At 40.4% G+C, this 27,204-nt stretch overlaps 1 protein-coding gene across 5 annotated transcripts in view; it reads left to right on the top strand.

The window, feature by feature from the left end:
• The window catches only part of ptpra (protein tyrosine phosphatase receptor type A), a 313,384-nt gene that overhangs the window by 38,059 nt on the left and 248,121 nt on the right, over nucleotides 1-27,204 (top strand). For all 5 annotated transcript variants that reach the window (XM_043700933.2, XM_043701012.2, XM_043700779.2 and 2 more), the window contains exon 2: nucleotides 21,917-21,990. The gene's annotated coding sequence lies outside the window, so the exon portion shown is untranslated. The remainder of the gene's footprint in view (nucleotides 1-21,916; nucleotides 21,991-27,204) is intronic.

Below are 27,204 nucleotides of genomic sequence, written 5' to 3'. Positions count from 1 at the left end.
TAAATGACTAAATTGCATTCATTTCCACTACTATCTCTGGCAACCTATTCCAGATACTCAGCACCCTCAGTGTGGAAAAATGTTGCCCCTCTGAACCCGCAATGAGTAATAGAGATGTACAGCATGGAAACAGACCCTTCAGTCCAACTTGTCGCTCCCCTTCAACCTATGCCCTCTAGTTTTAGACTCTCCTTCCATGGGGAAAAGCTACCATGGCTATCTATCATGTATAATCCTGTCACGATGTCTAGAAGATCACCCCTCACTCTCTTGCGTTCAGGAGAAGTAGCGGCCTATCCAGCCTCTCCTTATAACTCAAACCTTCCAGTCCAGGTAGCACCCTAGTAAATCTTTCCTGCGCTCTTTCTAGTTCAACAATATTCTTTTTATAGTAGGGTGACCAGAACCAAACATGGTACTTCAAATATGAATTATTTTTTAAAGATATTCTGTTGGTGTACTCTAGTACTGCGGCTTTTGTTTTTCTTGGTAGTAAAGAATTGGCATGTCAGCATTGATTCATTGAGGCATTACTTCCCACTGTTTTAAGTATAGTACTTCTTGCTGTCCACTGCATTGTTCAGTTTGAGTCTTCTCAAATTAGCTGTGGCATGGATGGAATAGTAAAGCTGTTTGCTTTGTAAGTGGCGTAAACCTTAAATTACTTTGATTTAAGAGCATGAGTAATTTTTCTTAGTTTTAAAGAAATTCTCTGTTTGCTTGCCATGGGATGCTGACTCTTTGGAGGAAATGGAACAATTAGGAGCTTGTTTGTTCCAAGAATAGTTTAACTTCAGCTTGTGCAGCACGTCAATCCTCCTATGATTTTGGAAGAACTGGATAAAATTATGTTCCTGTTGGTCCAACGTAAGATCAGTTTATTGACTTGTTCGATAGGTGTGGAAAATACGTTTCCTGTCAACCATTTAGCAGTGTTCTAATAATTGAAGGTATGTGCTCAGCGTTTTGATATGCAAAATAGCATACAAAAAATGTACTTAGAATATTCAACTATGTTTTCCACCAAGATAATTAGAATTTTGTTTGAAATGTCAGTTCGTATATGTTCTCCAAAACACAGAACTGGAAAGGAAAATGGCATTGTGGTGGTGGGTCAGGAAAGATTTTTAATCTTTGTTTTGTATCAAGACTGTTTGACTATGGGTGTGTACTTTGGCAATTTCTCAAACAGATGTGCTTAGTTCATTTTTGAATGCATCAGCTCAATCTATTCCCCTCAAAGTTCCCTCTGGGAAACTGTTTCTAGTTGATCATTTGTACCTTGCAAATTTGTGATCATTCAGAAGTAGAGTTGTGACTTATGTAATCATATTGGTAGTGATGATGATGGCCTACCTTGGTTTCATTTTGTTGTGAAAACCAGTGATGGGAGTTTAATGTTATTGGTAGCTAGTCTAAATCAGACAACTCTTACCATAGCCATTTCACATACTCCCCAAATTCATCTTGATGCAACTTGGGCATTAACTTGATCAGAGTTGGGATCTTGGCTGTTCAAGAGAATTTTGCCCTACTGTCCCTTCAGAGGCTGGTAAATCTCCAATTCCATCACTGTTGAGGACAGAGGCCACTGCCAGTACTATATGAAGCCCAGGTAAAGATCATCAATGGTGCCTTAGAGGTGAAGAAAATGAGAATAGTTTCACGAGGGCCATAACAGACAGGTGCATTGTACTTTAGGTGTGGGCTGCCAAGTAGAAGTTACTCAAAGTCATGGACAAATTAACATAGTATTTCTTCTATTCACTCGTGGGATGTGGGCATCACTGTTTGACTAGCATTTATTCTCCATCCCTAGTTACCTTTGAACTAAGTGCCTTATTAGACCATTTGATTTATTTATTGTCAATTGTACTGAAGTACAATGAAAAGCTTTGTTTATAAGCAGTACAGGCATATCATTGTAAGCAAGGATGTACAGAACAAAAGATTTAGACGAAGGCTTATAGGTAACATTGTAACAGTTAGTGTGTTACTGCTGCTGGAGGAGGGGGTGGGAATCTAACTCTTGAACTGGCTGAATTATTTAGCCAGTTTGTTAACTGGTAATTTTTTTCTTAGTGAGGACTGATTTCTAAAACAAAAAGGTAACATTGCACAGGGCATACAAGAGAGATCAACATTAGCAAGATCAGCAATATTTGAGGTTAGAGAGTCCATTTAGTAGTCTCATAATGGCTGGGAAGAAGCTGTCCCTAAATCACCTCCTGTGTGTGTTCAGGCTTCTGTATGTTCTACCTGATCAAAGAGGTTGTAGGAGATTGTTATTGGGGTGTGAAAGGTCTTTGATGATGATGGCAGTGAGCCATGTAAATGGAGTCCATTGACGGAAGGTTGGCTGTTGTGATGGTCTTGGCTGTGCACACCACACTTTGTAGTTCCCTACGATTCTGGGCAGAGTAGTTTCCATACCAGGCCGTTTTGCTTTCAGTTGTGCATCTGTAGAAGTTGGTGAAGGTCCTTATGCACATTGGGGAAAACGTGAGGACTGCAGATGCTGGAGATCAGAGTCGAGAATATGGTGATGGAAAAGCATAACAGGTCAGGCAGTGTCCGAGGAGCAGGCTAATCGAAGTTTCGGGTATAAGCTCTTCATTTCTGATGGAGGGCTTATGCCCGAAATGTTGATTCTTCTGCTCCTCGGATGCTGCCTGACTTGCTGTGCTTTTCTAGCACCACACTCTTGACTCCTTATGCACGTGGCACATTTCCTGGACTGTCTGAGGTAGAAGAGGCATTGTTGTGCCTTCTTGACTGTTGCAACTACATGGGTTGTTCAGAGGGTTACAGGTGAGGATGGCAGATTTCCTTTCTTGAAGGATATTAGTGAGTCAGACGTGCTTTTCTGACAATCGACAATGATTTCACAGTCATCAGATTCTTAATTCAAGACCTTTTGGTTCAAATTCACCATTTGTCATGATGGGATTAAAACCCAGCTTCCCAGAACATTAGCTGAGTTTCTGGATTAATAGTGTAGCGATAATACCACTAGGTCATTGTTTCCCCCTTTTAGTGCACCAAGTATTAGTACACTCTGGATCCATGCTCAGTGTATAGGTGGGGCAGCTGACAAGCCCCAACAGACCCTAAAATGTTAATGAAAATTCAATCATGGTGGTGACCAATGAAAGAAAAGTTATCATATTGATGGAATTAGTGAGGAGGCAATCCTCCAATCACAAGCTGATTCTGTCAGAGCAAATACAGGAAAGAAACCACCTGAGATTGAAACACTTAGATAAATGGAAAAAATTAGTCTCCAGGGAAGTCTTTAGTCAGTACCAGAGTCAAGGCTGGGAGCCTTTTGTCATGATTGGGGGTGTTCAGTAGCACAGCAGTGAGTGTAAATATCTTGGAAGATTATAGGATTATAGGAACCCTAGGAGCTTTAGAGTGTTATGAACCATGCCATACCCCCTCAAAACATTTCAGGAAGGTGACTCTGACCCTAATTTGTTTTTAGTTGTTTTAAGCAGGTGTATAGTGGGTATTTCAGGAGTGATGCAGCTGGCCAGCCACTCAGTTTTAAACAAACCAGTATTTATTTACACATTGAATAAAAGAAAATTGAATTTAGAATATCGTAACTATTTGAAAACCCATTAAACTCTATTGCAACTTAATGATGCTGTTCCAAACACTTGCAACATTCCCATGATGCTTGCTTGGCAAAAACAAAGGTAAAATCAAACATAGGTTCTTACAGGAGATGCGTCAAAGAGAGAGACGATCAGCATGGAGCTGTTCCATTGACCAGCAGTTTCAAAACCTGACTTCTTGCTAAAACTAAACAAAACCAGAGAAAAATTGAGCTGGGAGAACCGACCACTTCCCTTTCATTGTGCAAGTGTTTTTTTTAAACTTGAAAGCTTTTTGCCTAAGGCAGTACATGTTGCTATAATCAAATTGGCCCTAAAACCGATACAAACAAGGCACATTGGAACCTATGTGTTTACAACCCCTCTGAGTGAAAAAAAAAGATAGAATAAACTTGTTAAAGGAGCAGCACCGTCATGAGAGACAAATCGTTAAGCCATAGACGTGTTTTGATAATTTTAAAATGTGAGCGTATGGGTAATAGGAGAATGGTACTTAGTGCAATTTCAGATGTGACAAAGCTTTGGATTGTCTCCAAATTATGGAAGAAGTTAAAGACCAGCAGCATTGGGGAAAAATAGGGCCCTGAAGTAACACAACTTTGAATGAAGGATTCAGCAGTAGACCAGCTGAGACAGGGAAAATTGGGCAGCGTTGTGAAGATGAAGCTTGTCGCTCTTAATGACACAAATAGGAGTTGAAAATTCATTGCAGGTCATGTTGCAACCAGACTGACCTAATTTCAACATTTCCTGTGAGACAACTGAAGTCTGTAGTTGGGGAACAGTGTTTGGATCAGTAGCTGAAGACTGTGGCTTCAGTCCACCAGCAGGCAATTTCAGTTCATTCAGAGCTAGATGTCAGATGAACACTGTGATCATGGTAACTTAGCAATAGTAGAGGAATCCAAGGAGTTGGTAGTGAGAAACATACACATATATGAAATAGAAGCAGGGATTAGACACTGGGCCCCTGTATAGTCATTTTGTAAAATCACAGCTGGCCTGACTGTGGTCTCAACTTCACTTTCTTATCTACCAATCCTCTATCCATGCTAATGTTACCCCTTCATCATAACATCTTATCAAATGTCTTTTGGGAGTTCAAATATACCATATCTACAGGTTTCCCTTTATCCATCTTGCCTGTTACTTTCTCAGAGAACTTAGTCAAACAGAATTTTCTTGTCTCGAAAGCATGCTGATTCTGCCTGACTGCATGAAGATTTTTTCAGTGCTCTGCCAGAACCTCTTTATAATTAATAATAGATTCAAGCATTTTCCTTCTGATATGCATTAGGCTAACTTGCCTGCAGTTTCTCTTTGTCTGGGTGTCATTGTGTATGTGTGAAAACCATCTTGTGTTTGTGTTGCTAAGGGGCAGCATGCTTGTGACAAATAAGAGGAACCAAAGATAGATTATTTGGAGAGAAGATAAGCCATTTTCTGGCTACAGTTAGATATGAAAGAATGGAGCCATGTGAGAGAAAACTGACCCACTGGACAACAGAGGCAAAGCATGGGAGGAGGCTGGTGTGCTTATAGGCTAGATGACTGTCACACACTAATCACAGGACAAATGAAAGTGATCTGAGGTAAGGAAAAGCTTGCTAAAATATACAGCTGTTTAAATGATTTATTTTTGCAACTCAGGTAGAACAGGGGCTTGTGTACATAAATTTTTAGCACACAGATAAATATAACCAACTCTGGATTTAAAGTCTATACTATGAGTCTTGTTTTAATCTTCCTCGATTATATGCAATGGGAACTGGAGCAACAGGTCAATAGTGTAGAGACTAGGGAAGAGCTTGAGACTAAGGCAAATCTAGCTAAGAGAATAAGCAGTCAAGGAGAGTTCAGCAGAATTGGAGGCTTTGATTATATTTGCTTCAATAAGAAATTTAAAGGTAAAACAGATTAACGTAGAACTTGGATTAATTATGATGTTGTTATCATAGAGACATGGTTGAAAGAGGAATGGGATTGGCAGCTTAATGTTCTGGAATTGGCAGCTTAATGTTCTGGGATGTTGATGTTTTAGACAAGATCAAGGAGGAAGCAAAAGAGTTGGGGGAATTGCATGACTGGTGAGGGAACATATCACAGGGACTTTGGAAAGGCATTTGAGAAGGTACCTCATGGTCGTCTCTTACAGAAGAGAGACTCATGACTTGGCCATAGAAAACAGAGTAGTAGTGAAAGGGTGCTTTTCGGAATGAGATCAGTAACTAGTATTTCTCATGAGAATGTGTATAGGGAAGGAGTTAAGTTCTGAGCTTTGTGAAACAAGAGGTTCAGTTGAGCATAACTTAGATCAGATAAGAACTTACAGTTAACATTAGGGTGCTGAGGTAAGAGTAATGGGTTAACAAGGTGGAAAAGCATTCATATGTACATCCATTTAACAATATTGGAAGCATTCAGTATATAAGGTCAGTTTAACAAGGTGAAAAGTATTCATTATGTGAAGCCAGTTAAGGTTAAGAACACTCATTGTGTAACAGCAGATGACTTAATCTTTACTATTGACACTCGCTGATTGTAATGGTCACCAATTAATATGTATCCTTATCTGGATGCTCCTCCCTATAAAGTGACGATATAATTCATTAAGAATCTTCTGTTCGAGAGAGAAGACTGAGAACTAATGTCTCTGTGCACATGGGTGATCGCGCTCTCTCTCCCTCCAGGGCCCTGAATAAAGATAAAGGATGTAAAACTATATTGTGTTTGAGCGTTTTGCTTCGACTGAGGTGGGAACAGGGCGATACTCTGAGATCAGTGCTGGGGCCTTTGTTATTTGTAATAGATATAAATGATATGAGAAAAAATGTAGGTAGTCTGATTAGTAAGTTTGCAAAAGATAGTGAGGAGAATTGTCAAAGGATTCAGTGGAATATGTATAGATTTGGGCAGAGAAATGGTAGATGGAGTTTCATCAGGACTAAGGCAAGGTGATGCATTTTGGAAGATCAAATTCAAGTGTGAATTATATAGTAAATGTCAGAACCTTTCGGAGCATTGACACGCAGAGAGATCTGGGGGTACAGATCTGCAGATCCCTGAAAATGGCAGCACAGGTGGATAAGGTGGTCAAGAAGGCATGCTTGCCTTCACCGGCTGGGGCGTTGAAATTAAAAGTTGGCAAGTTATGTTTAGCTGTACAAAAGTTTAGCTAGGCCAGGTTTCTCACACAAGATAGAGTATGTTAGTCGGAATAACTTCAGCCTGAACCTTTCATTTTGCCCATTAAAGACAGAAATGATTTATATTAGACAGGTCCGTGTGTCTCACATGTACAGAGAAGAACAAAAGTTAGTCATGTATAAATTTTGATTATAAGAGAACTAAGAACAATGGAACAGTGTAAATTATGGCTGCCAGTAGAACAGGCATTCATAACATTCCAGTTAGTAATGAAGAATATTGGTTGAACAAGTCCCTTTATACTATAATGTTATTGTTATAAATGTGTAAGGGGTACTGTATCTTTAAGAAAGTTGAAAGCGAGCAAGGACTTAGGTACACAGAATACTGGAAACTTTATACTGTAACATCTGGTCCAGCAGCTAGTAGTACCTGGATTGCTATGTGACAAGAACAAACTCAAATTCGGCCAATCACTTCAAATTATGCCCCAAGAGACTCAACTCCAATCAAGTTTGAGTCATGCTAAGCTGAACCTCTTGTTTCACAAAATCCTCAGAACTTAACTCTTTCCATGTCTGCTTATATCCTATACACATTCTCAGTGGTTGGTTAAATTAAAAGTGAGAGAAATGGCTCTTAAAATTTCTGAAGAGGTTCTAGGATTTGAAGATAATTCTCAAATTTGCCAAGAAAGTTTAGCAGGAAAGAAAAAGGCCATACTTTTAGAATTAGCAAAGAAGTTAGATTTGGGATTTGACTAAGAACAAAAGTAAAACTGAAATTGTAAGGGAATTACTCAAACACTTAGGTATCAGAGAAACAGTCAAGTGCAGTAGAGTTAGAAAAACTTAAATTACAATTGAGGAAAATTGAGTTTGAAGAGAAAGAGCGAAGGTTCTTAGCTGAGCAAAGAGAGAACCAAAGGAGAGAGAAATGAGAGGGGGAAACAAAGAGAAGGTTCTTAGCTGAACAAAAAGAGAGAATTTGAACTTGAGAAGTTGCGACTTAGTCAGCAAAGTCAAGTTAACAGGATGGAGATTAAAAGAAAAAGTAGTGAAATATACAATTATGTCAAAACTCTGCCAAATTTTGATGAGAAAAATGTTGAAGCCTTCTTTATTTCATTTGAAAAATTGGCTAGGCAGACGGAGTGGTCCGAGGATTTATGGGTAATTCTAGTTCAGACTAAACTGATAGGTAGAGCTAGTGAGGTATTTGCCGTGCTGTCAGATGAGGGCTCAAGAGATTATTTGATTAGATTACATTACAGTGTAGAAACAGGCCCTTCGGCCCAACAAGTCCACACCGACCCGCCGAAGCGAAACCCACCCATACCCCTACATTTACCCCTTACCTAACACTACGGGCAATTTAGCATGGCCAATTCACCTGACCCTGCACATCTTTTGGACTGTGGGAGGAAACCGGAGCACCCGGAGGAAACCCACGCAGACACTGGGAGAACGTGCAAACTCCACACAGTCAGTCGCCTGAGGCGGGAATTGAACCCGGGTCTCAGGCGCTGTGAGGCAGCAGTGCTAACCACTGTGCCACCGTGCTGCCGACTCAGGCGACTGACTGTGTGGAGTTTGCACATTCTCCCCGTGTCTGCGTGAGTTTTCTCCGGGTGCTCCGGTTTCCTCCCACAGTCCAAAGATGTGCAGGTCAGGTGAATTGGCCATGCTAAATTGCCTGTAGTGTTAGGTAAAGGGGTAAATGTACGGGAATGGGTGGGTTACGCTTCGGCGGGTCGGTGTGGACTTGTTGGGCCGAAGGGCCTGTTTCCACACTGTAAGATTATGAAGAGGTCAAACAGGCTATTTTAAGTGCTCATGAATTGGTACCAGAAGCATATTGACATCGGTTCAGAAACACAAAGAAGGAAGCAGGTCAGACTTATGTTGAGTTCAAATAAATTAAACATAGTCATTTTGGTAGGTGGGTGCATGCTTTAAAAATAAATAGGACATTTCAGGCTCTAAAAGAGATTAGGGAGGAGATTAAAAACTCACTTCCATAGATGGTAAGGATTCACATGGAGGAACAGAAAGCTCAGGAAGGGAGAAAGGCAGCAGAATTAGTAAATGAATACTTTTCATGCATAAGACAAGCTTCCAACCAGAATTCCGTCCTTTGAGCGATAGAAGTTGGGAGAAGGGGTGATCCTGCACTACGAAACTAAGAGTAGAGAACACTGGTAAGAATTTACCACAGAAGAGGGTGGAAGGGACGTGAAAGACTTCAGGTGTTTCCATTGTGGTAAAGTGGGACACATAAAGTCACAGTATTGGTTGTTAAAGAAAGGCATTGTAGGAAAAGATCTGGTAAAAGAAGCTAAGCCAGTGGCATTAGTAAAAATAGTAAAGGAGACCCCAAGAAGAGCCGAGGAGCAGCAGGAGAGTGCACAGCCTAAGTGGGACTGGGTATGGAGTTAGTACCTGACCTCACAAAGAATTCGCCTCTGTGGGTAAAGTTTACTCAGAAAGAACAGGGAGGAGAAGGATAAGAAGTTATCATTTTGAGAGATAGTAAGGAATGAATGAATGTGCACTCTTTCTGATCTGTTACCCGAGAGTGTGGTAATTTGTGGGATAGATGGACAGAAATGTAGCATTCCCCCATGTAAGATCAGGTTGGAGTGCCAACTTAAGACTGGAGAAGTTACAGTGTGTGTGATTGACTGAGTGTCAGTTCCAGGAATTCAGTTTATTCTTGGGGATGATTTGGCAGGATCTAAGGTGGGAGTAACACCCCTTGTTGTGGAGAAGTCCAAGGAAGACTAAGAAGCTGAGGAGTTAAAACAGAACTATCCTGATATTTTCCCAGACTACATAGTAACCAGATCCCACAATCATAAGTCAAAGCACAAAGCAAAAAGTAAAGAGAAAAATGAAGGAGCTGAGGTTCAGTTAGCGGACACTCTATTGACGCAATGGTGCAGGAAAAACCTGAACAGGCAGCGGTTTAGACAGAAGTCTTTAGTCCTGATAGGCTAAGGGACTTGCAATAGCAAGACAAGACGATAAAAGATATATATATAGATGCATACTCTGAAAATGCAGCAGAAAATATTTCTGAAAGTTATTTTCTGAAAGACAGGATCCTAAGATGGAAATGGAGACCAAGGTAGGTTAGTTCAGAAGAGAAATGGGCCAAAGTGCAACAGATGGTGTTGCCGGTAGCATACATACAGGTGGTGTTACATGTAAGACATAAACTACCTGCAGGAGGTCACCTAGGGGTATGAACGACTCGGGCTAGGGTACAAAACCATTTCTATTGGCCTGGAATGCACAAGGATGTGGTTAAGTTTTTCCGTAGTTGTCATACATGCCAAATGATAGGTAAGCAACAGGCGGTAATAAAACCAGCACTTTTGTCAATTCCCACATTTGAAGAACCTTTCACGCGGATTACAATTGATTGTGTAGGTCCTCTCTTGAGAACTAAAAAATGGGAAACAGTACTTATTAACTATAATGAATGTGTCTACCACATTTCCGGAGGTAATTCCATTACAGAGTATCAAGACATAAAAGGTAACAGAGGAGTTAGTAGCTTTGCTCACACAGAATGGGCTACCCAGAGAGATTCAGTTGGACCAGGGATCTAATGTTACATGCTAGGGTGTTTAAGGAAGTCATGGATAGTTTATGTATACAGCACTTTATATCCTGTGCATATCATCCTGAATCCCAGGAAGTTTGAGAAAGGTGGCATCAGACCTTGAGGATCATGTTGAGAGCGCTCTGTCAGGATTACCTGAATGATTGGGATAAATGTATTCAATTCGTATTGCTTGCCATTAGAGATGCCCCAAACAAGTCTAATCTGTGCACTCCTTTCGATTTAATATTTGGGCATGAAGTGAGAGGCACTTTAAAGGAAAATTGACAGGACCAAAGTTTGAGATCTCACACTTTAGATTATGTATCGGGGGTGAGGGAGAGAGTAAATTGAGTAGGTGAATTAGCTAAACAGCACGTAATGAGGGCACAGTATAGAATGAAGCAGGTGGCAGATAAAAGCTTTGTGACTTGGACATTTTCCGGAGGGGATGATGTGTTCATACTGTTACCAGTGATAGGAGATCCCTTCAAAGCTAGATTTAGTGGTCCCTATCAAATTGAGAAAAAGTTGAGTCAGGTGAACTATCTAGTAAAGATGCCAGACAGAACGAAGAAAAGGTATCGGGTTTGTCTTGTGAATATGTTGAAACTGTGTTATACTAGAGAGAAAGAACTGAAGAAATGGGTGTTAGTTACTGCCCCGCAGAGTGAGGAATCAAATCTGAATGATGTAATTTTTGATGTGCCTCAAAATAGATTTTAAAAAATTAAGTACTTGAGTAGGATAGGCTATTAAACTATGTGTCTCATGAGCATTGAATGCAAGATTTGTTACTGCAGTATTAGGACATATGCAAGAATCAGATGGGGAGGGCTAATGCTATTGTACATGAAGTAGACGTAGGGAATACTGCTCCGATAAAATAATACCCCTATCAGCTTGATCCTTTCAAAGCCAGACACGTCCAGAAGGAGGTCGAGGCCATGCCCGACTGCAATATTGTTGAACAAAGCTGGAGGGCATGGTGTTTGTCGATCTTCTTAGTTCCCAAACTGGACGGGACTCAACAGTTCTGCGTGGATTATCAGAAGGTCAATGCCATTACAAAATCGGACTCCTATTCAACTCCTAGATTGGAGGACTGTATCGAGAAAGTTGGACAAGCCAGCTACATCACCAAGTTGGACTTATTGCATGGTTATTGGCAGGTACCTTTATCAGAGACGGCGAAAGAAATTTCTGCGTTTGCAACTTCAAATGGGCTATATCAATTTGAAGTGATGCCCTTTGGAATGAAGAATGTGCCTGCCATGTTCCAAAAACTCATGACCAGAGTTGTGGCTGGGTTAACAAACTGTGCATTCTATTTGGAAGATGTAGTGATCTTTAGTAAATCCTGCGAAGATCACATGGTACAGTTGGCAGAGCTCTTTGAAGACTATGAGAAGCACAACTGATAATAAACTTAAACAAAACTGACTTCGCAAAAATAGAAGTGATGTTCTTGGGACATAATATCTTTAATGGAAGGTTGACCCTGTCATCCCATTTCCCTATCGCCATATCAGTCAAAGCAAAACGCTCAGTGACACAGTATGGTTTTACCTCCTTCGTCTTTATTCTGGGTCCTGGAGGGAGAGAGGATTGCCCATATGCAATCATATGCAACATGAGTTCTCGGTCTTCTCTTGAACAGCAGATTCTTAAGGGAATATATAGTCACTTTACAGGGAGCAGCATCTGAATAAGGCAACATCTATATTGATTGAGTGATTGTTACAATCAGTGAGCATCAACAGTAAAGATTGTCATCTAGCATTATACATAAATGTTCTTAACGTTGTTAACTAGCTTCACATAATGAATGCTTTTCACCTTGTTAACTGACTTTACGTAACAAAAGCTTTTTCATCATGTTAAAAGGCTTTACATAAGGAATACTTTTTCACCTTGTCAACCCACTACCCTTGCCTTCAGCACCTCATTGTTTACTGCAAGTTTGTTTCTGATCCACATGCTGGCTGAGCCTTTGTCTCACACAACCCAAAACTTAACTCTTTCTCTATCTGCTCATACCTTATGAACTTTCTCAACCCATGGAACGCAAAGATGACGGCCAAGAAATTTCCATGACCAAATTTCCATGACCAAACACAAAGAAAGAAGTGCTTTGATTCTTAGGACTCAGTGGATTCTATTGCAAGTTTGTTCCGAACTTCAGCAGTGTAGTGGCACCGTTAACTGATTTGTTGAAGAAGAACACAAAGTTTCGGTGGACAGAACAATTCAAGGAGGCATTTGACCATTTGAAAGCAATATTAATCACCCAACCAGTTTTAGCTACACCAAACTTTTCAAAACCTTTTAAAGTCTCCATCGATGCTAGGGACATAAGCTGTACTGCTACAGGAAGATTAGAATGGGATTGAACTGCCAGTTTGTTACATTTAGAAGAAACCAGAGGAAATAATCCACAATCGAAAAGGAATTTCTCTGGACAGCAGAGAAAAAGCAGAATGGTGTGTTGTTTCCCTGGTGCCAGGATTAAGGATGTCTCCGAGAGGGTGCAGAATGTTCTCATGGGGGAGAGGGGCCAGCAAGAAGTCATTGTCCACATTGGAACCAATGATATAGGAGGGAAAAGGTTGAGATTCTGAAGGGAGATTACAGAGAGTTAGGCAGAAATTTAAAAAGGAGGTCCTCGAGGGTAGTAATATCTGGATTACTCCCAGTGCTATGAGCTAGTGAGGGCAGGAATAGGAGGATAGAGCAGATGAATGCATGGCTGAGGAGCTGTGTATGGGAGAAGGATTCACATTTTTGGATCATTGGAATCTCTTTTGCGGTAGAAGTGACCTGTACAAGAAGGACGGATTGCACCTAAATTGGAAGGAGACTAATATACTGGCAGGGAAATTTGCTAGAACTGCTCGGGAGGATTTAAACTAGTAAGATGGAAGGGTGGGACCCAGGGGGATAGTGAGGAAAGAGATAATCTGAGACTGGTACAGTTGAGAACTAAGTGAATCAAACATTCAGGGCAGGCTGGGACAAGGTAGGACTAATACTGCATTTATTTCAATGCAAGGGGTGTAGCAGGGAAGGCAAATGAACTCAGGGCATGGTTCGGAACATGGGACTGGGATATCATAGCAATTACAGAAACATGGCTCAGGGATGTGCAGGACTGGCAGCTTAATGTTCCAAAATACAAATGCTACAGGAAGGATAGAAAGGGAGGCAAGAGAGGAGGGGGAGTGGCATTTTTGATAAGGGATAGCATTACAGCTGTGTTGAGGGAGGATATTCCCGGAAATACATCCAGGGAAGTTATTTGGGTGGAACTGAGAAATAAGAAAGGGATGATCACCTTATTGGGATTGTATTATAGACCCCCCAATAGTAAGAGGGAAATTGTAAGGAGATCTCAGCTATCTGTAAGGATAATAGGGTAGTTATGGTAGGGGATTTTAACTTTCCAAACATGGACTGGGACTGCCATAGTGTTAAAGGTTTAGATGGAGAGGAATTTGTTAAGTGCGTACAAGACAATTTTCTGATTCAGTATGTGGATGTACCTACTAGAGAAGGTGCAAAACTTGACCTACTCTTGGGAAATAAGGCAGGGCAGGTGATTGAGGTGTCAGTGGGGGAGCACTTTGGGGCCAGCGACTATAATTCTACAAGTTTTAAAATCGTGATGGAAAAGATTAGAGCAGATCTAAATGTTCAAGTTCTAAATTGGAGAAAGGTCAATTTTGACGGTATTAGGCAAGAACTTTGAAAAGCTGATTGGAGACAGATGTTCGCAGGTAAAGGGACAGCTGGAAAATGGGAAGCCTTCAGAAATGAGATAACAAGAATCCAGAGAAAGTATATTCCTGTCAGGGTGAAAGGGAAGGCTGGTAGGTATAGGGAATGTTGGATGACTAAAGAAATTTGAGGGTTTGGTTAAGAAAAAGAAGGAAGCATATGTCAGGTATAGACAGAATTGATCGAGTGAATCCTTAGCGTATAAAGGAAGTAGGAGTATACTTAAGAGGGAAATCAGGAGGGCAAAAAGGGGACATGAGATAGTGTTGGCAAATAGAATTAAGGAGAATCCAAAGGGCTTTTACAAATATATTAAGGACAAAAGGGTAACTGGTGAGAGAATAGGGCCCCTCAAAGATCAGCAAGGCGGCCTTTGTGTGGAGTCACAGAAAATGGGGGAGATACTAAATGAATATTTTGCATCAGTATTTACTGTGGAAAAGGATATGGAAGATATAGATTGTAGGAAATAGATGGGGACATCTTGCAAAATGTCCAGATTACAGAGGAGGAAGTGCTGAATGTCTTGAAACGGTTAAAGGTGCAGAAATCCCCCAGGACCCTCCGGTGTACCCGAGATCTCTGTGGGAAGCTAGAGAAGTGATTGCTGGACCTCTTGCTGAGATATTTGTATCATCGATAGTCACAGGTGAGGTGCCGGACGACTGGAGTTTGGCAAACGTGGTGCCACTGTTTAAGAAGGGTGGTAAAGACAAGCCTGACCTCACTGGTGGGCAGGTTGTTGGAGGGAATCCTGAGGGGCAGAATGTACATGTATTTGGAAAGGCAAGGACTGATTCGGGATAATCAACATGGCTTTGTGTGTGGGAAATCATGTCTCACAAATTTGATTGAGTTTTTTGAGGAAGTAACAAAGAAGATTGATGAGGGCAGAGCAGTAGATGTGACCTATATGGACTTCAGTAAGGCGTTTGACAAGGTTCCGCAAGGGAGACTGATTAGCAAGACTAGATTTCATGGAATAAAGGGAGAACTAGCCATTTGGATACAGAACTGGCTCAAAGGTAGAAGACAGAGGGTGGGTGGTGGAGGGTTGTTTTTCAGACCTGGACCAATGGAGTGCCATAAGGATTAATGCTGGTTCTTGTACGTTTTGTCATTTACATAAATGATTTGGATGAGACCATAAGAGGTACAGTTAGTAAGTTTGCAGATGACACCAAAATTGGAGGTGTAGTGGACAGCGAAAAGGGTTACCTCATTACAACAGGATCTGGGCCACTGGGCTGAGAAGTGGCAGATGGAGTTTAATTCCGATAAATGTGAGGTGCTGCATTTTGGGAAAGCAAATCTTAGCAGGACTTATACACTTAATGGTAATGCCGAGGGAGTGTTGCTGAACAAAGAGACCTTGCAGTGCAGGTTTATAACTCCTTGAAAGTGGAGTTGCAGGTTGATAGGATAGTGAAGTAGGGGTTTCGTATGCTTTCCTTTATTGGTCAGAGTATTGAGTGCAGGAGTTGGGAGGTCATGTTGCAGCTGTACAGGACATTGGTTAGGCCACTGTTGGAATATTGCATGCAATTCTGGTCTCCCTCCTATCAGAAAGATGTTGTGAAATTTGAAAGGGTTCAGAAAAGATTTACAAGGATGTTGCCAGGATTGGAGGATTTGAACTATAGGGAGAGGCTGAACAGGCTGGGGCTGTTTTCCCTGGAGTGTCGGAGGCTAAGGGGTGACCTTATAGAGGTTTACAAAATTATGAGAGGCATGGATAGGATAAATAGACCAAGTCTTTTCCCTGGGGTGAGGGTGTCTAGAGCTAGAGGACATAGGTTTATGGTGAGAGGGGAAAGATATAAAAGAGACCTAAGGGGCAACTTTTTCATGCAGAGGGTGGTATGTGTATGGAATGAGCTGCCAGAGGATGTGGTGGAGGCTGGTACAATTGCAATATTTAAGAGGCATTTGGATGAGTATATGAATAGGAAGGGTTTGGAGGGATATGGGCCGGTTGCTGGCAGGTGGGACTAGATTGGGTTGGGATATCTGGTAAACGTGGACAGGTTGGACTGAAGGGTCTGTTTCCATGCTGTACATCTCTATGACTCGATAACTATTGAGTTTGGTACTGGCCTGACAACATTTTAATGTGTATGTCATGAGCAATGTGTCAGACATTGTTGTGTACATGGATCACAATTTTCTTACATTCTTAGAACGCTTTAAAGACAAGAATGTGAGACTATTTCATTGGATTGTTATGGTGCTGACTTTTAAATCAAAAATCACACATGTGATAAGAATGTAATCGCAGATGCGTTATTGCGAATTTAACTGATCAAGAATTGATAAGATACATCTATCCAATGTTATATATATGGGAAGAAGTTAAGGTGACCTTCAATTAAAGTTATCTGTATATTATGGTAATGTGTTTAAAGAATAGAAAAGAAAAGGTGCTGAGGTCGTCAAATTGTTAAACTTAATATTGGGTCCTGAAGACTGCAGGGTCCCCAGGCAAAACATGAGATGATGTTCTTCTAGCTTGCTCTGAGCTTCACTGGGGAGCTGCAGTAAGCCTGAAGCACAGGTGCTGGCCAGGAAATATTTTGGTATGTTGAAGAGGCACGCAACTAGATTCTCAGGGTCATTTTTGCAAACAGAACGGTTGTGTTCCTGGAAAGTGGGTACCCAGTCTGCATTAAGTCTCTCCAGTATAGAGCAGACCACATCGTGAGCAGCAAATACAGTAGACCACATTGAGTGAAGTGCAGGTAAATCACAGCTTGTCTTAGAGGCAAGTATGAGGCCTTGGATAGTGGAGAGGGATGAATTAAAAGGGCAGGTGTCACACCTTCTGCAGTTCTGTGGGAAAGTGCCGTGGGGATGTTGGGATTGGAGGAGGGCTGGACCAAGGTGCCTTGAAGGGAACATACCTAAATCTCTCATGAATAATTTGACTCTAAATTTTAGACGATGACCTTCAGAAGTCACACAACACCAAGTTATAGTCCAACAAGTTTATTTGAAATCACAAGCTTTTGGAGCACTGCTCCTTCGTCAGATAATTCTACCTGACAAAGGAGCAGGGCTCCAAAAGCTTGTGATTTCAAATAAACTGGTTGGAGTCTGACCTAATGTCATGTGACTTTTGACCTTCTCCACCCCTGTTCTACATTAGCACCTCCATCACAGCTGGAATTCCTAACCAGTGGAAGTACCTTTTCTTTACCCTGCATTTTCCTGATACTATCTGCTGCCTTAAGCGTTGAATTTATCCATGTTGATACATGACGATAGCACTGCGTATCTTATATGAAATTCCATGCAGCAATTCAGCAACGCTCTTTTAATAGTTACTTCGGTCCTTTGGCTGTTGCCATTGAGAAGGATGCAAGACAATGAGAGTATAACATCACCTTGAAGTTCTCCTCAAGCCACACAACATTCTGTCATAGATCTAAACCACCATTTATTCACTGTCACAGGATCAAGATCCAGACTTCCTTACTAGTAGCATTGTGGGTGAACCACATTAGATGGAGCACTGTTAGCCAAGAGAACAGCTCAACATTGTTTTTTGAGAGCAGTGAGGGATAGATAGCAACTGCTGGCACTGTCAATGATGCTCACTTTACAGTTACTTCTTGAGGCTTCTGCCCGAAGATAGGTCCAACCTGCAAGACCATAACCACCTCATGAATCTCCAATCCACTCCAGTTGGAGCAAGGTTTGAACCTTGTACAGGCGAGTAATTTGATTCATGACAACAAATGGAGTGAATTGTCACCCTGAGGAGTCCGAATTGCTGTGGCAACATGCATTTTTACGTGGGTGCAATAAGCAAGCGTGTGTAGACCTATGGATGCATCTGGGTTGTGGGAATGGCAGTGACCCCAGAGCTCATTGCAGAGACCCAGAAACCTGTTTCAGAGACTCCAGTGAATGTTAAGCACTGATGGGAGGAACAAGAAGAAGAGAGAAAGATGAACCCGACTGCAGTAAAATCTATATTCTATGTTTTGAAATATTTATACACTTTGTGTGTAACACACACAAAAACACCTCACTGTATTTACTTATAAATGTGGCTAGAAATCTAATGGTGATCATAGAGATTCCAGTTTCTTCACATCAGGAATCTGTCAGAATTTTACCACATAACATTAGCCTTTGTTGAAAGGATTTATAAGCTGATACTCAGTCTGTTCTGCCTGTGTTGTAAATGCACATTCCTTTTCTATCAAGTCCTGGAGAAGGACTTGAATTTAGAATTTCTGATTCAGAGGGAGAAGTACTGTGTGCTGCACCATAAGTCGTCATGCATGAACAAAAGAAATTGCAGAGAAGCTTGATCTACACATTTCATATCTGTGCTCAACCTTGATGGTGTCATTCAGATCCAGCTAAGTGGTAATTAGAGTTGAACATGAAATGTTCAAATGCAATTTCAAGATAATTAAGAATAGGCTATGAATGTTGCAGGTAGCCATTTTCCATGAATTAATTTTTAAAATTATCTAAGTGGATATATTGGCTACCCAAATAATCTGAGCATTTCTGGTGCTGGATTGCAGCGAAGCAGCATCTACATTAAAGCATGTTATATTGTTGTATAACTTCAAATTGCCTTTTGAGTCATTGTCGTGAGCAGACCTTCAATTTGAGTCATATGGTGAGTCTGGAATCAGGCCAGACCAAGTAAGGTAGATTTCCAATCCTAAAGGGCATGAGTGAATCAGGTAGGTTTTTATCACACTTTACAGTGATGTGATGGTTTCCATTAAGCTAGTTTTTAAAATGTTTTAAGATAGTTATGGAGGGGTGTTTTTCAGTTTGGAGGTCTGTGACCCATTACATTCTGCAAGCATCAGTGTTGGAACTCCTCTCTTTCTGTAATAATGATTTTGAAAACGTAGGCTGGAATTCTTGCCTTTTAGGACTCTGCCAGGTCTGTTAGTCATAGTGCTACTGAGCCACTCTTGGTGGCAGGCATAAACATGGAGAACATAAATAGAAAACAATGCACCACAGAAACCTTTGGCTCACCGTGTTTGTTCTGACCATGATGCCATTGTAAACAAATCTATTTCCTGCCTATTCATGTGTCTGTCTAAACGTCTCTTAGATGTTGCTAGTATATCTGCTCTTGCACCCCCCTTGGCAGACGTTCCATGTTGCTACCACCTGTGATGGAAAAGCATTTTCATCCTTTAAGTTTATAGATGACACAAAAATTGGATTCGTGGTTAGTGAGGAGGTTTGTCAAAGGACACAGCAGGATATAGATTCAGTTAGAAAATTGGGCAGAGAAATGGCAGATGGAGTTTAATATTGCAAGTCCATAGCTCACTGAGACTGGCAACTCAAGTGGAAAAGATGGTAAAGAAGGCACATGGCATGCTTGCCTTCATTGGTCTGGGCATTGAATATAAAAGTTACAGCTAATGAGACTTCAGTTAGTCCACGATTGGAATATTATGTGCAGTTCTGGCTGCCACATTATTGGAAGGATGTGGAGGCTTTGGAGAGGGTGCAAAAGATGTTTACCAGGATGTTGACTGGATTAGCGTGTACTAGCTGTAAGGAGAGGTTGGACAAACGTGAATTGTTTTCGCTAGATCCTCAAAGGCTCAGGTGTGACTTAATAAAAATATATAAAATTGAGCCTTGGATAAGGTGGGTAGTAGGAGTTTTCCCAAGGTGGAAATATCAAATACTAGGGGGCAAAGGTTTAAGGTGAGAGGGGAAGTTTAAAGGATGTTGCTGTGTTGTACTGTTTTGTATTTATGTTCTCTATGTTTATGCCTGCCACCAAGGGTGGCTCGGTAGTACCGTGACTGACAGACTTGGCTGAGTCCTAAAGGGCATAGGTTCCAGCCCAGGGATGCAGCAGGCAGTCAGGAAACCAATAATATACAGAAAATGCTTGCCTTTGTCCTTTCTGATCTACCTATAATACCAACACATTCATCTGTTATCACACTGTTGCACAGTCCGAATTAAGCCAGGTCTGCCTTCGTGCTGAGGATATCCTCTATTCTGTGGCACTACCATTCTGCTAAATGGATAAATTTCAAACTGATTGAGCACCTAAAGATTGAGAATTCACATGGGACTCCGGGCCATCAGCAGGAGCAAAATTATATTCACCGCAATCTGTAACCTTATGGTCAGGCATATCCTCCACTTTGATGTCCTAGCGTAACGGTAATGGCAATCCTAATTCGATTGAGATTATGGGAAAGCATGTCAGAAACAATATCAAGCATACTTAAAAATAATGTGTCAATTTGATGAAGCTACAGTATAGGACTGTTGGCATGCTGAACAGCATGAGTAGTCTCCAAAAGAGACAGCTAAGCAATTCCATAATCCAGGGTTCACATCTGTGTTTTATGATCCTGCTACATTCATTCATGAATGGCCTTCAACCAGTTTGAGTGACTCTGTGCTGAAGGCATTGGATACAGTAATACATTAGATCAGGCTGTATGGGTCTTGGCACCATTGTAGCATTAGTACTGAAGATCTGTGTTCCAGACTGATCTGTGGCCATGGCTAAATTGTTCCAGTACAGCTACAGCAATGTGAAAAATTGCCAGATTTGGCCTGTCCACAAAAAAGGCAGGACAAATCCACTTTGACAAGTTGCTGCCCTAATTTGTCTATTCTCTATCATGAGCAAAGTGATGGAAGGTATCATTGACACTGTTAAATAGCACTCATATAGAAATAGAACAAGCACAGGAACAGGCTGGCTGTGTTGACCATAATGCCAGTCTAAAGTAATCCCATCTGCCTGTACATGCTCCATATCCCTCTATTCCTTGCCAGTTCATGTATCTGTCCAAATGCTTCTTAAACATTGTTATTGTATCTGCTTCTACTACCTGCTATGGTAGTGCGTTCCAGGCACTGACATCCCTCTGTGTTAAAATTAGAGTTGTTCACATGTCTTGTATAAACTCTTCATGCCCTAACCCCACCACCACCCTCACTCCCTACTCCTCACCCAGTCCCCCACCTCCCCTTCACAACGACTTCAGTAATTCATAAAGAGTCTTTAATCAGCATCTTCCAAATCTGTGTCATCTTTTCCTAGAAGAGCAAGAGCAGCAGATACATGAGAACACCACCAACTACCCCACACCATTAAATTTCCCTCAAAGCATCACATCCTCCAAAATTGGAACTGTATCGCCTTTCCTTCATGTTGCGAGATAAAAATCTTGAATTCCTCCTTGACTGTAGTGGGTTTACCTGCATGCTGTGTATCGCGGTGATTGAAGAAGGCAGTGTGTTATACCCATTTCAGGGCAATGCTGTATATGCAATAAATGTTGGCCTAGCCAGTAACACCAACATCCCATGAACAAATTAAACCAAAAAAGGGTAATAGATGAAACTTTAGACCATAAGTTGCTCTGTAGTTCACTGGAAGTAAATAACAGCTAATTCAGTCATAACTTGAGATGGTAATATGCTATATACTTTACAAAGGAAAGAAATAGCAGGGTAAGAATAGGGATTTGAATAATTCTTTCAAAGAAGCATAACAAGCATGATGACCTGAACTGTCTCCTTTGCAGTGCAATTCTATGTTTTTAAAAATGTATTTTGATATTCACAATTTATTAGATTATTTTTACCTATTCAATGCTTAGTCCATGCCTTTGTGATTTTCTGTGAAGCCTTGAGACATTTTTCAAAATGTTACTTTAATTCATGCCACAGTTTGCATGACTAAATATTATTGGAACATTAAAAGTGCTTATAATCTTCTTTAATTTCAGGTACCATCACTGATTTCTTATTTGGAGGCCAAATGTAGTATTCCTTAAAAGTTGATGTTTTTGCGGTGACTAAGGTAGGAAAACTACTTAAGGCAATTAGAAAATGTAGCAAATTGATATCCTGATATCCTAATATCCTATGTGTGTAACAAGAAAACTGATAGCATGTGGGGACATGTTAATTTATCATTGGAAGTTAGGTGGCAAGTATTGATGTTGTTGTTTCAAGTCCATAAAATGAACCCTGTGACTCAGGAATTGTGTTTTTTTCAAGTCATAGAGGTCTACAATACAGAAAAAGGCAATTTTGTCCATTTGAGACTGTGTGTGCCAGTCAAAAAGCCAACCACCAAACTATTCTAATCCCATTTTTGAATATTTAGCCCATAAGCTGTTTGCCTCAGCATTGCAAGCATATATCGAAGTACTTGTCAAATATTATGAGGGCTTCTGCTTCTACCATCCTTATAAGTAGTGAGTTCCAAATTTTCAGCACCCTCTTGATGAAAACCTTTTCCCCAAATCCCCTTGCAACTTCCTCCCATTTAAGTTAAAACAAAACTTCCTGTTTATTGATGTGTTCTGTCTATCCTTATCTGTGCCCCTCATAATTTAATATGTCTCTGCAGTTGTTGTGGGTGTGTTCGCTGAGCTGGGAATTTAGTTTGCAGATGTTTCACCCCCTTTCTAGGTGACATCCTCAGTGCTGTGGAGTCTCATGTGAAGCGTTGCTGTACTGTGTCGGTTGGAATTTATTTGGTTTCGTTCCTGCTGCTTCTGGTTGCAGTAGTTCAATAAACACATTAATCTAGACCCAGTATATTAACCAATGCGATGAACAACTGGTAGCAGCAGGAACGAAACCAAATAAATTCCAACCGACACAGTACAGCAGTGCTTCACAGGAGGCTCCACAGGACTAAGGATGTCACCTAGAAATGGGACAAAACATCTGCAAACCAAGTTCCCAGTTTGGTGAACACACCCACAACAACTGCAACAGCACCCAAGCTATAAATTTTCATAAATCTCAATCAAATCTCCCTTCAGTCTAATCTGCTCGAAGCAAAACAGCCTCCATCGATCCAGTCTCTTTTCATAAATAAAACTCTCCAGTCCAGACAGCATCCTGGTAAATCTCCTCTGCGCCTTTTTCAGTGCATTCACATCCTTCCTATTATGTGATTTCAGGAAATGCACACAATATGCTAGTTGTGAACTAACCAGCTTTTTATGCAGTTCCAGCATCACTTCCATGTTCTTAAATTCTTTGTCTCGGCTAATAAAGCTACCTCTACCTATCTTGCAACATTAAGGGACTTGGACATGTTCTGATCAGCCCCTCACCAACCCATCTTTACAATTTTTGTAATCTAAATGGATAGAAAGGTAGCTAATGCTTAGAGTTAATGATGAAGGATTTAGAGAAGGATTTGGATGTCAGAATTCAAGTTTGCTTAGTTTACTTTTAGTCCAAGTCAAAACAGTAACACGATGACAAGTATGGATTTAAAATTTTAAGGAGTAAATAATCAGCATCCAGTTTTAGCCAAATTATGGCCTGCAAAATTGTGACTACTGTTCTGTTACAAGCAGCTAATGCATAGGGCATAGAACATTACAGCACAGTACAGGCCCTTCGGCCCTGCACCAACCTGTGAAATTGGTCTGATGCCATCTAACCTACACCATTCCATTATTATCCATATGTACAACATTCCAGCATGGAATGTTAATTTGAAGTTCTAATGAAAGAACATTTGCAGTTACTCTTTAATGTAAAACACATGAAACTTTACAGAAAAACAGCTGGCTTGCAATAAGCTTGCCTTTGTTATTAGATATCTGATCCAGGACTGCATTAACACATTCAAATATTTTTCTTTCAAAAAATATCCACTTGCCCTTCAAACTGACTTGTGCCATTTTCTACACTCGAATTTCCCACTAAATGATCCTTTGTGTGAAATTTTCTCTGAGTTATCAATTTGTTTTGAGGAATGAGTAGACCATAGATTTAAGTAGGTTTAAGTTAAGTAAATTTTAAACTTAAGTTCACTGATGAATGCTGTTACTAAACTTTGTGTGAAGTTGCTTTATTTTCTGATTTTGTCATCATCGTCCTAACTATTCATACATGGTCATTCTGATTGTTTTGGAATGCTGTGCAGTTTATAGCACTTTATTGTTTCAAATAATTTTAGGTACAGTTACTGGAAGAATCTTGTTGATATATTGCAGAAATTATATTTTTGCATGATTTAAAAATTGCATTTTGATTTGAATTCATAAGATTGAGTTTATTGAGTTTTAACAGAAAAGCATTTAGGGCTAGCAATTCCTGATACCTTAAAAATGTTTTTTTTAAAGTATCCTTTAATAGAGAGACTGGACTGTCTAAATGTAAATATATTCAAATAAATTTCACACATTATTTGTGTTACTTGGGTTTTCCCTGAGCTTTTTGTTAAAACATTACAAAATATGACAACGATTAGAGGGTAAAACTGATAATGAAAAGGAACTATCAGTACTTGAGGTAGTTACCTGGTATCGTGGCTCATTTGATAGTCCCATATTTTTAATCCATACCTTTTCTGTATAAGCATTTCATCGAATGTCTGCTCCATCTTCTTTCTATCATCCACAAGGTAATCTGTCTTATAATTGTTCACCCTGACTGGATAGTTCAATTTAGAATTAGAGTTTTGAGAAGATTTGTAGCTCAGATTGAGATCCTGGATGTAAGTTTGCTTGCTGAGCTGAAAGGTTCATTTTCAGATGTTTCGTCACCACACTAGATAACATCATCAATGAGCCTCCGGTGAAGCGCTGGTGTTAGTGACCCGCTTTTTATTTGTGTGTTTAGTTTTCCTTGGGTTGGTGAGGTCATTTCCTGTGGTGATATCAGTTTCTGTTCTTTTTCTCAGAAGGTTGTAAATGGGGTCCAAGTTGATATGTTTGTTGATAGAGTGCCGGTTGGAATGCTGTGCTTCCAGGCAATAAATGTTATGGACTAGCCCAGGGCCACTCAAAACATACTTAATCAGGGAGCCCCAGACCATAACTTTGAAATTTGTTTCGGTAAGTGTACAGTGAAAATTACCCAGAGTAAGATAGCTAAGTTGACTACTAGATTTTAAAACAGACAAAAATTTATTCACAAAGATTACACAATGAAACACAAAGAGCAGAATAAAGAACCCCTAAGAACTCAGCCTATCCAACTAGACTTAATTATGCTGTTCCGAATTTGCACAACAATCCTAATAAGCACACTCTGTTTAAAAACTAATATAAATGGAACACATGCTTGCAGGTTGAAGTTGAAGGGCAGAGAGAGAGAGTGAGTTTCCACACAGATCTCTGTTAAAATTCTCACCAGTTCAAGACTGAACTAAAAACTGCTCAGCTCAGCTAGTGAGGTGATCACTCCCTTTTCTTTGTACAGGTCACTTCTGAAACATGACCACTTTTGCTTGAAGTCTCCTCTGTTTACATATAAACAAAAGATCTCTCAAAATCCTTTTCATCTCTGTACCAAACCAGACTGAACGGAGCCTGATCCGGTTTATTAACCCTCTTTTTAAAAAAGAATCAAGGACAGAGTCTCCTTGTGCCAAGGAACAGCTTTTAGTGAAAAAAGGGACTAGCTTTGTGGCACGTGTTCTGTCTGGCTTGCCCAAGGATGTATGTGTTGTCTCAGTTGAATGGTTTCCTTCCTCATCTGTATATAAGGATACGGGAGAGAGTGGATCATGTCTTTTTGTGGCTAGTTGATGTTCATGTATCCTGGTGGCTAGTTTTCTGCCTGTTTGTCCAATGTAATGTTTGTTACGGTTCTTGTAAGGTATTTTGTAAATCACATTAGTTTTGATTGTTGTCTGTATGGGGTCTTTCAAGTTTAATAGCTGCTGTGTTTTAGCTGCTGTTTAAGAGGATAATAAGATTTTGTACAAGGCCCAGCAGTTTCCTTGCTCACTTCACTCAGGTCATCGGATGTTGTCTATCTTCTTGCTTTTCAAAACACTGAACCCACTACATTTATTATATTAATCTACCAGAATGTCAACATACCCTGAAAGACTCTAGACTCACCATTCACCTTTTGTGAACACCAATGCAAAGTATTCATTAAGAGCTTCATTCACTTCCTCATTTCATGCAAAAAATTTCCTTTGTCCTTGAACCTTTCCCTGTTGCTCCCCATATATTAAAGTGTCTTGGGAATTTTCTTAATTCTGTTTGCCAATAACATTTCATGACTCCCTTTTAGCCCTTCTAACTCATTGCTAAAGATGTTTTCTTAGTTTTATTATTTTGAGGGTTGTGTCTATCTTCAGTTTCCCAAACATTATCTCCTTTTCTTTTTGACTAAGCTCTCAATTTGCCTTGTCCTCCAAAGTTCCCAAACTTTGCCATCCTTACCCTTAATTTTCAGAGGAACATGCTAGTCTTGAACTCTAATCAACTGGCTTTTAAAATATTCCCATGTGATGTGATCTCTACAGTGCAGCAGTGAGTTATTAAGCCCACCTAGTCCACGCTGATCCTCAAAAAATCATCCCATCCAACCCCCCCCCCCCCCCAACCAAACTATCCCGTAACTCTGCATTTTCCATGGCTAATCCATCTAATTTATACATCCCTGGACTATTTCCTTTGTTCAGAGAGATCCCTTGACATGGCTTCATAAGCCCTGCAAAGCATGTTAAAGGGTTTCTCCATCAAGTGTGTAAGAAGAATCTCAAGAAAAAAAGAACCTAACACCCAAGTCACATCTCCAGGATATTGGTGCTCTTCCAGTTTAGTTGCAACCTGCGCTGGAAGATATCTTAATAATCCACATTTTTGGAAGTCCTCCCTCCTACATCAGCTCTTTAGCCATGTGATTTAACTGTACTTTCTTCCTATTCCTAGCCTCATTGGCTTGTGGCACAAGGAGAAATCCTGAGATTACAACCCTAGATGTCCTCCTTTTTAACCTACTATTCAACGAGACAAAGGAGAGCCAGTGGGCATGATCCACTTCAGTTTCCTAAAGGCCTTTGACAAAGTGCTACACTGGAGGATGCTAAATAAGACCTCATGGTTTTAGCGGCAAAGTACTAGCATGGATAGAGGATTGACTGTCTAGTAGAAGGTATAGATTCACAGGGGTTATTTTCAGGATGGCAGCTGATGACTAGTGGAATTGTGCCATTGAATGTCAAGAAGGCATGGTACGATTCTCTCTTTTTCATTGTGCTTCGTTCCTGGCACTTGTTAGGAGTGACTTTCGAAACCAT

Source organism: Chiloscyllium plagiosum, unplaced genomic scaffold, assembly GCF_037043375.1.
Source record: "Chiloscyllium plagiosum isolate Xiang-an unplaced genomic scaffold, Cpla_swu_hap1 HiC_scaffold_1, whole genome shotgun sequence".
Classification (NCBI taxonomy): Eukaryota; Metazoa; Chordata; class Chondrichthyes; order Orectolobiformes; family Hemiscylliidae; genus Chiloscyllium; species Chiloscyllium plagiosum.
The sequence above is the reverse complement of the archived record's forward strand: the minus strand, read 5'-3'. Positions and strand labels throughout refer to the sequence as shown.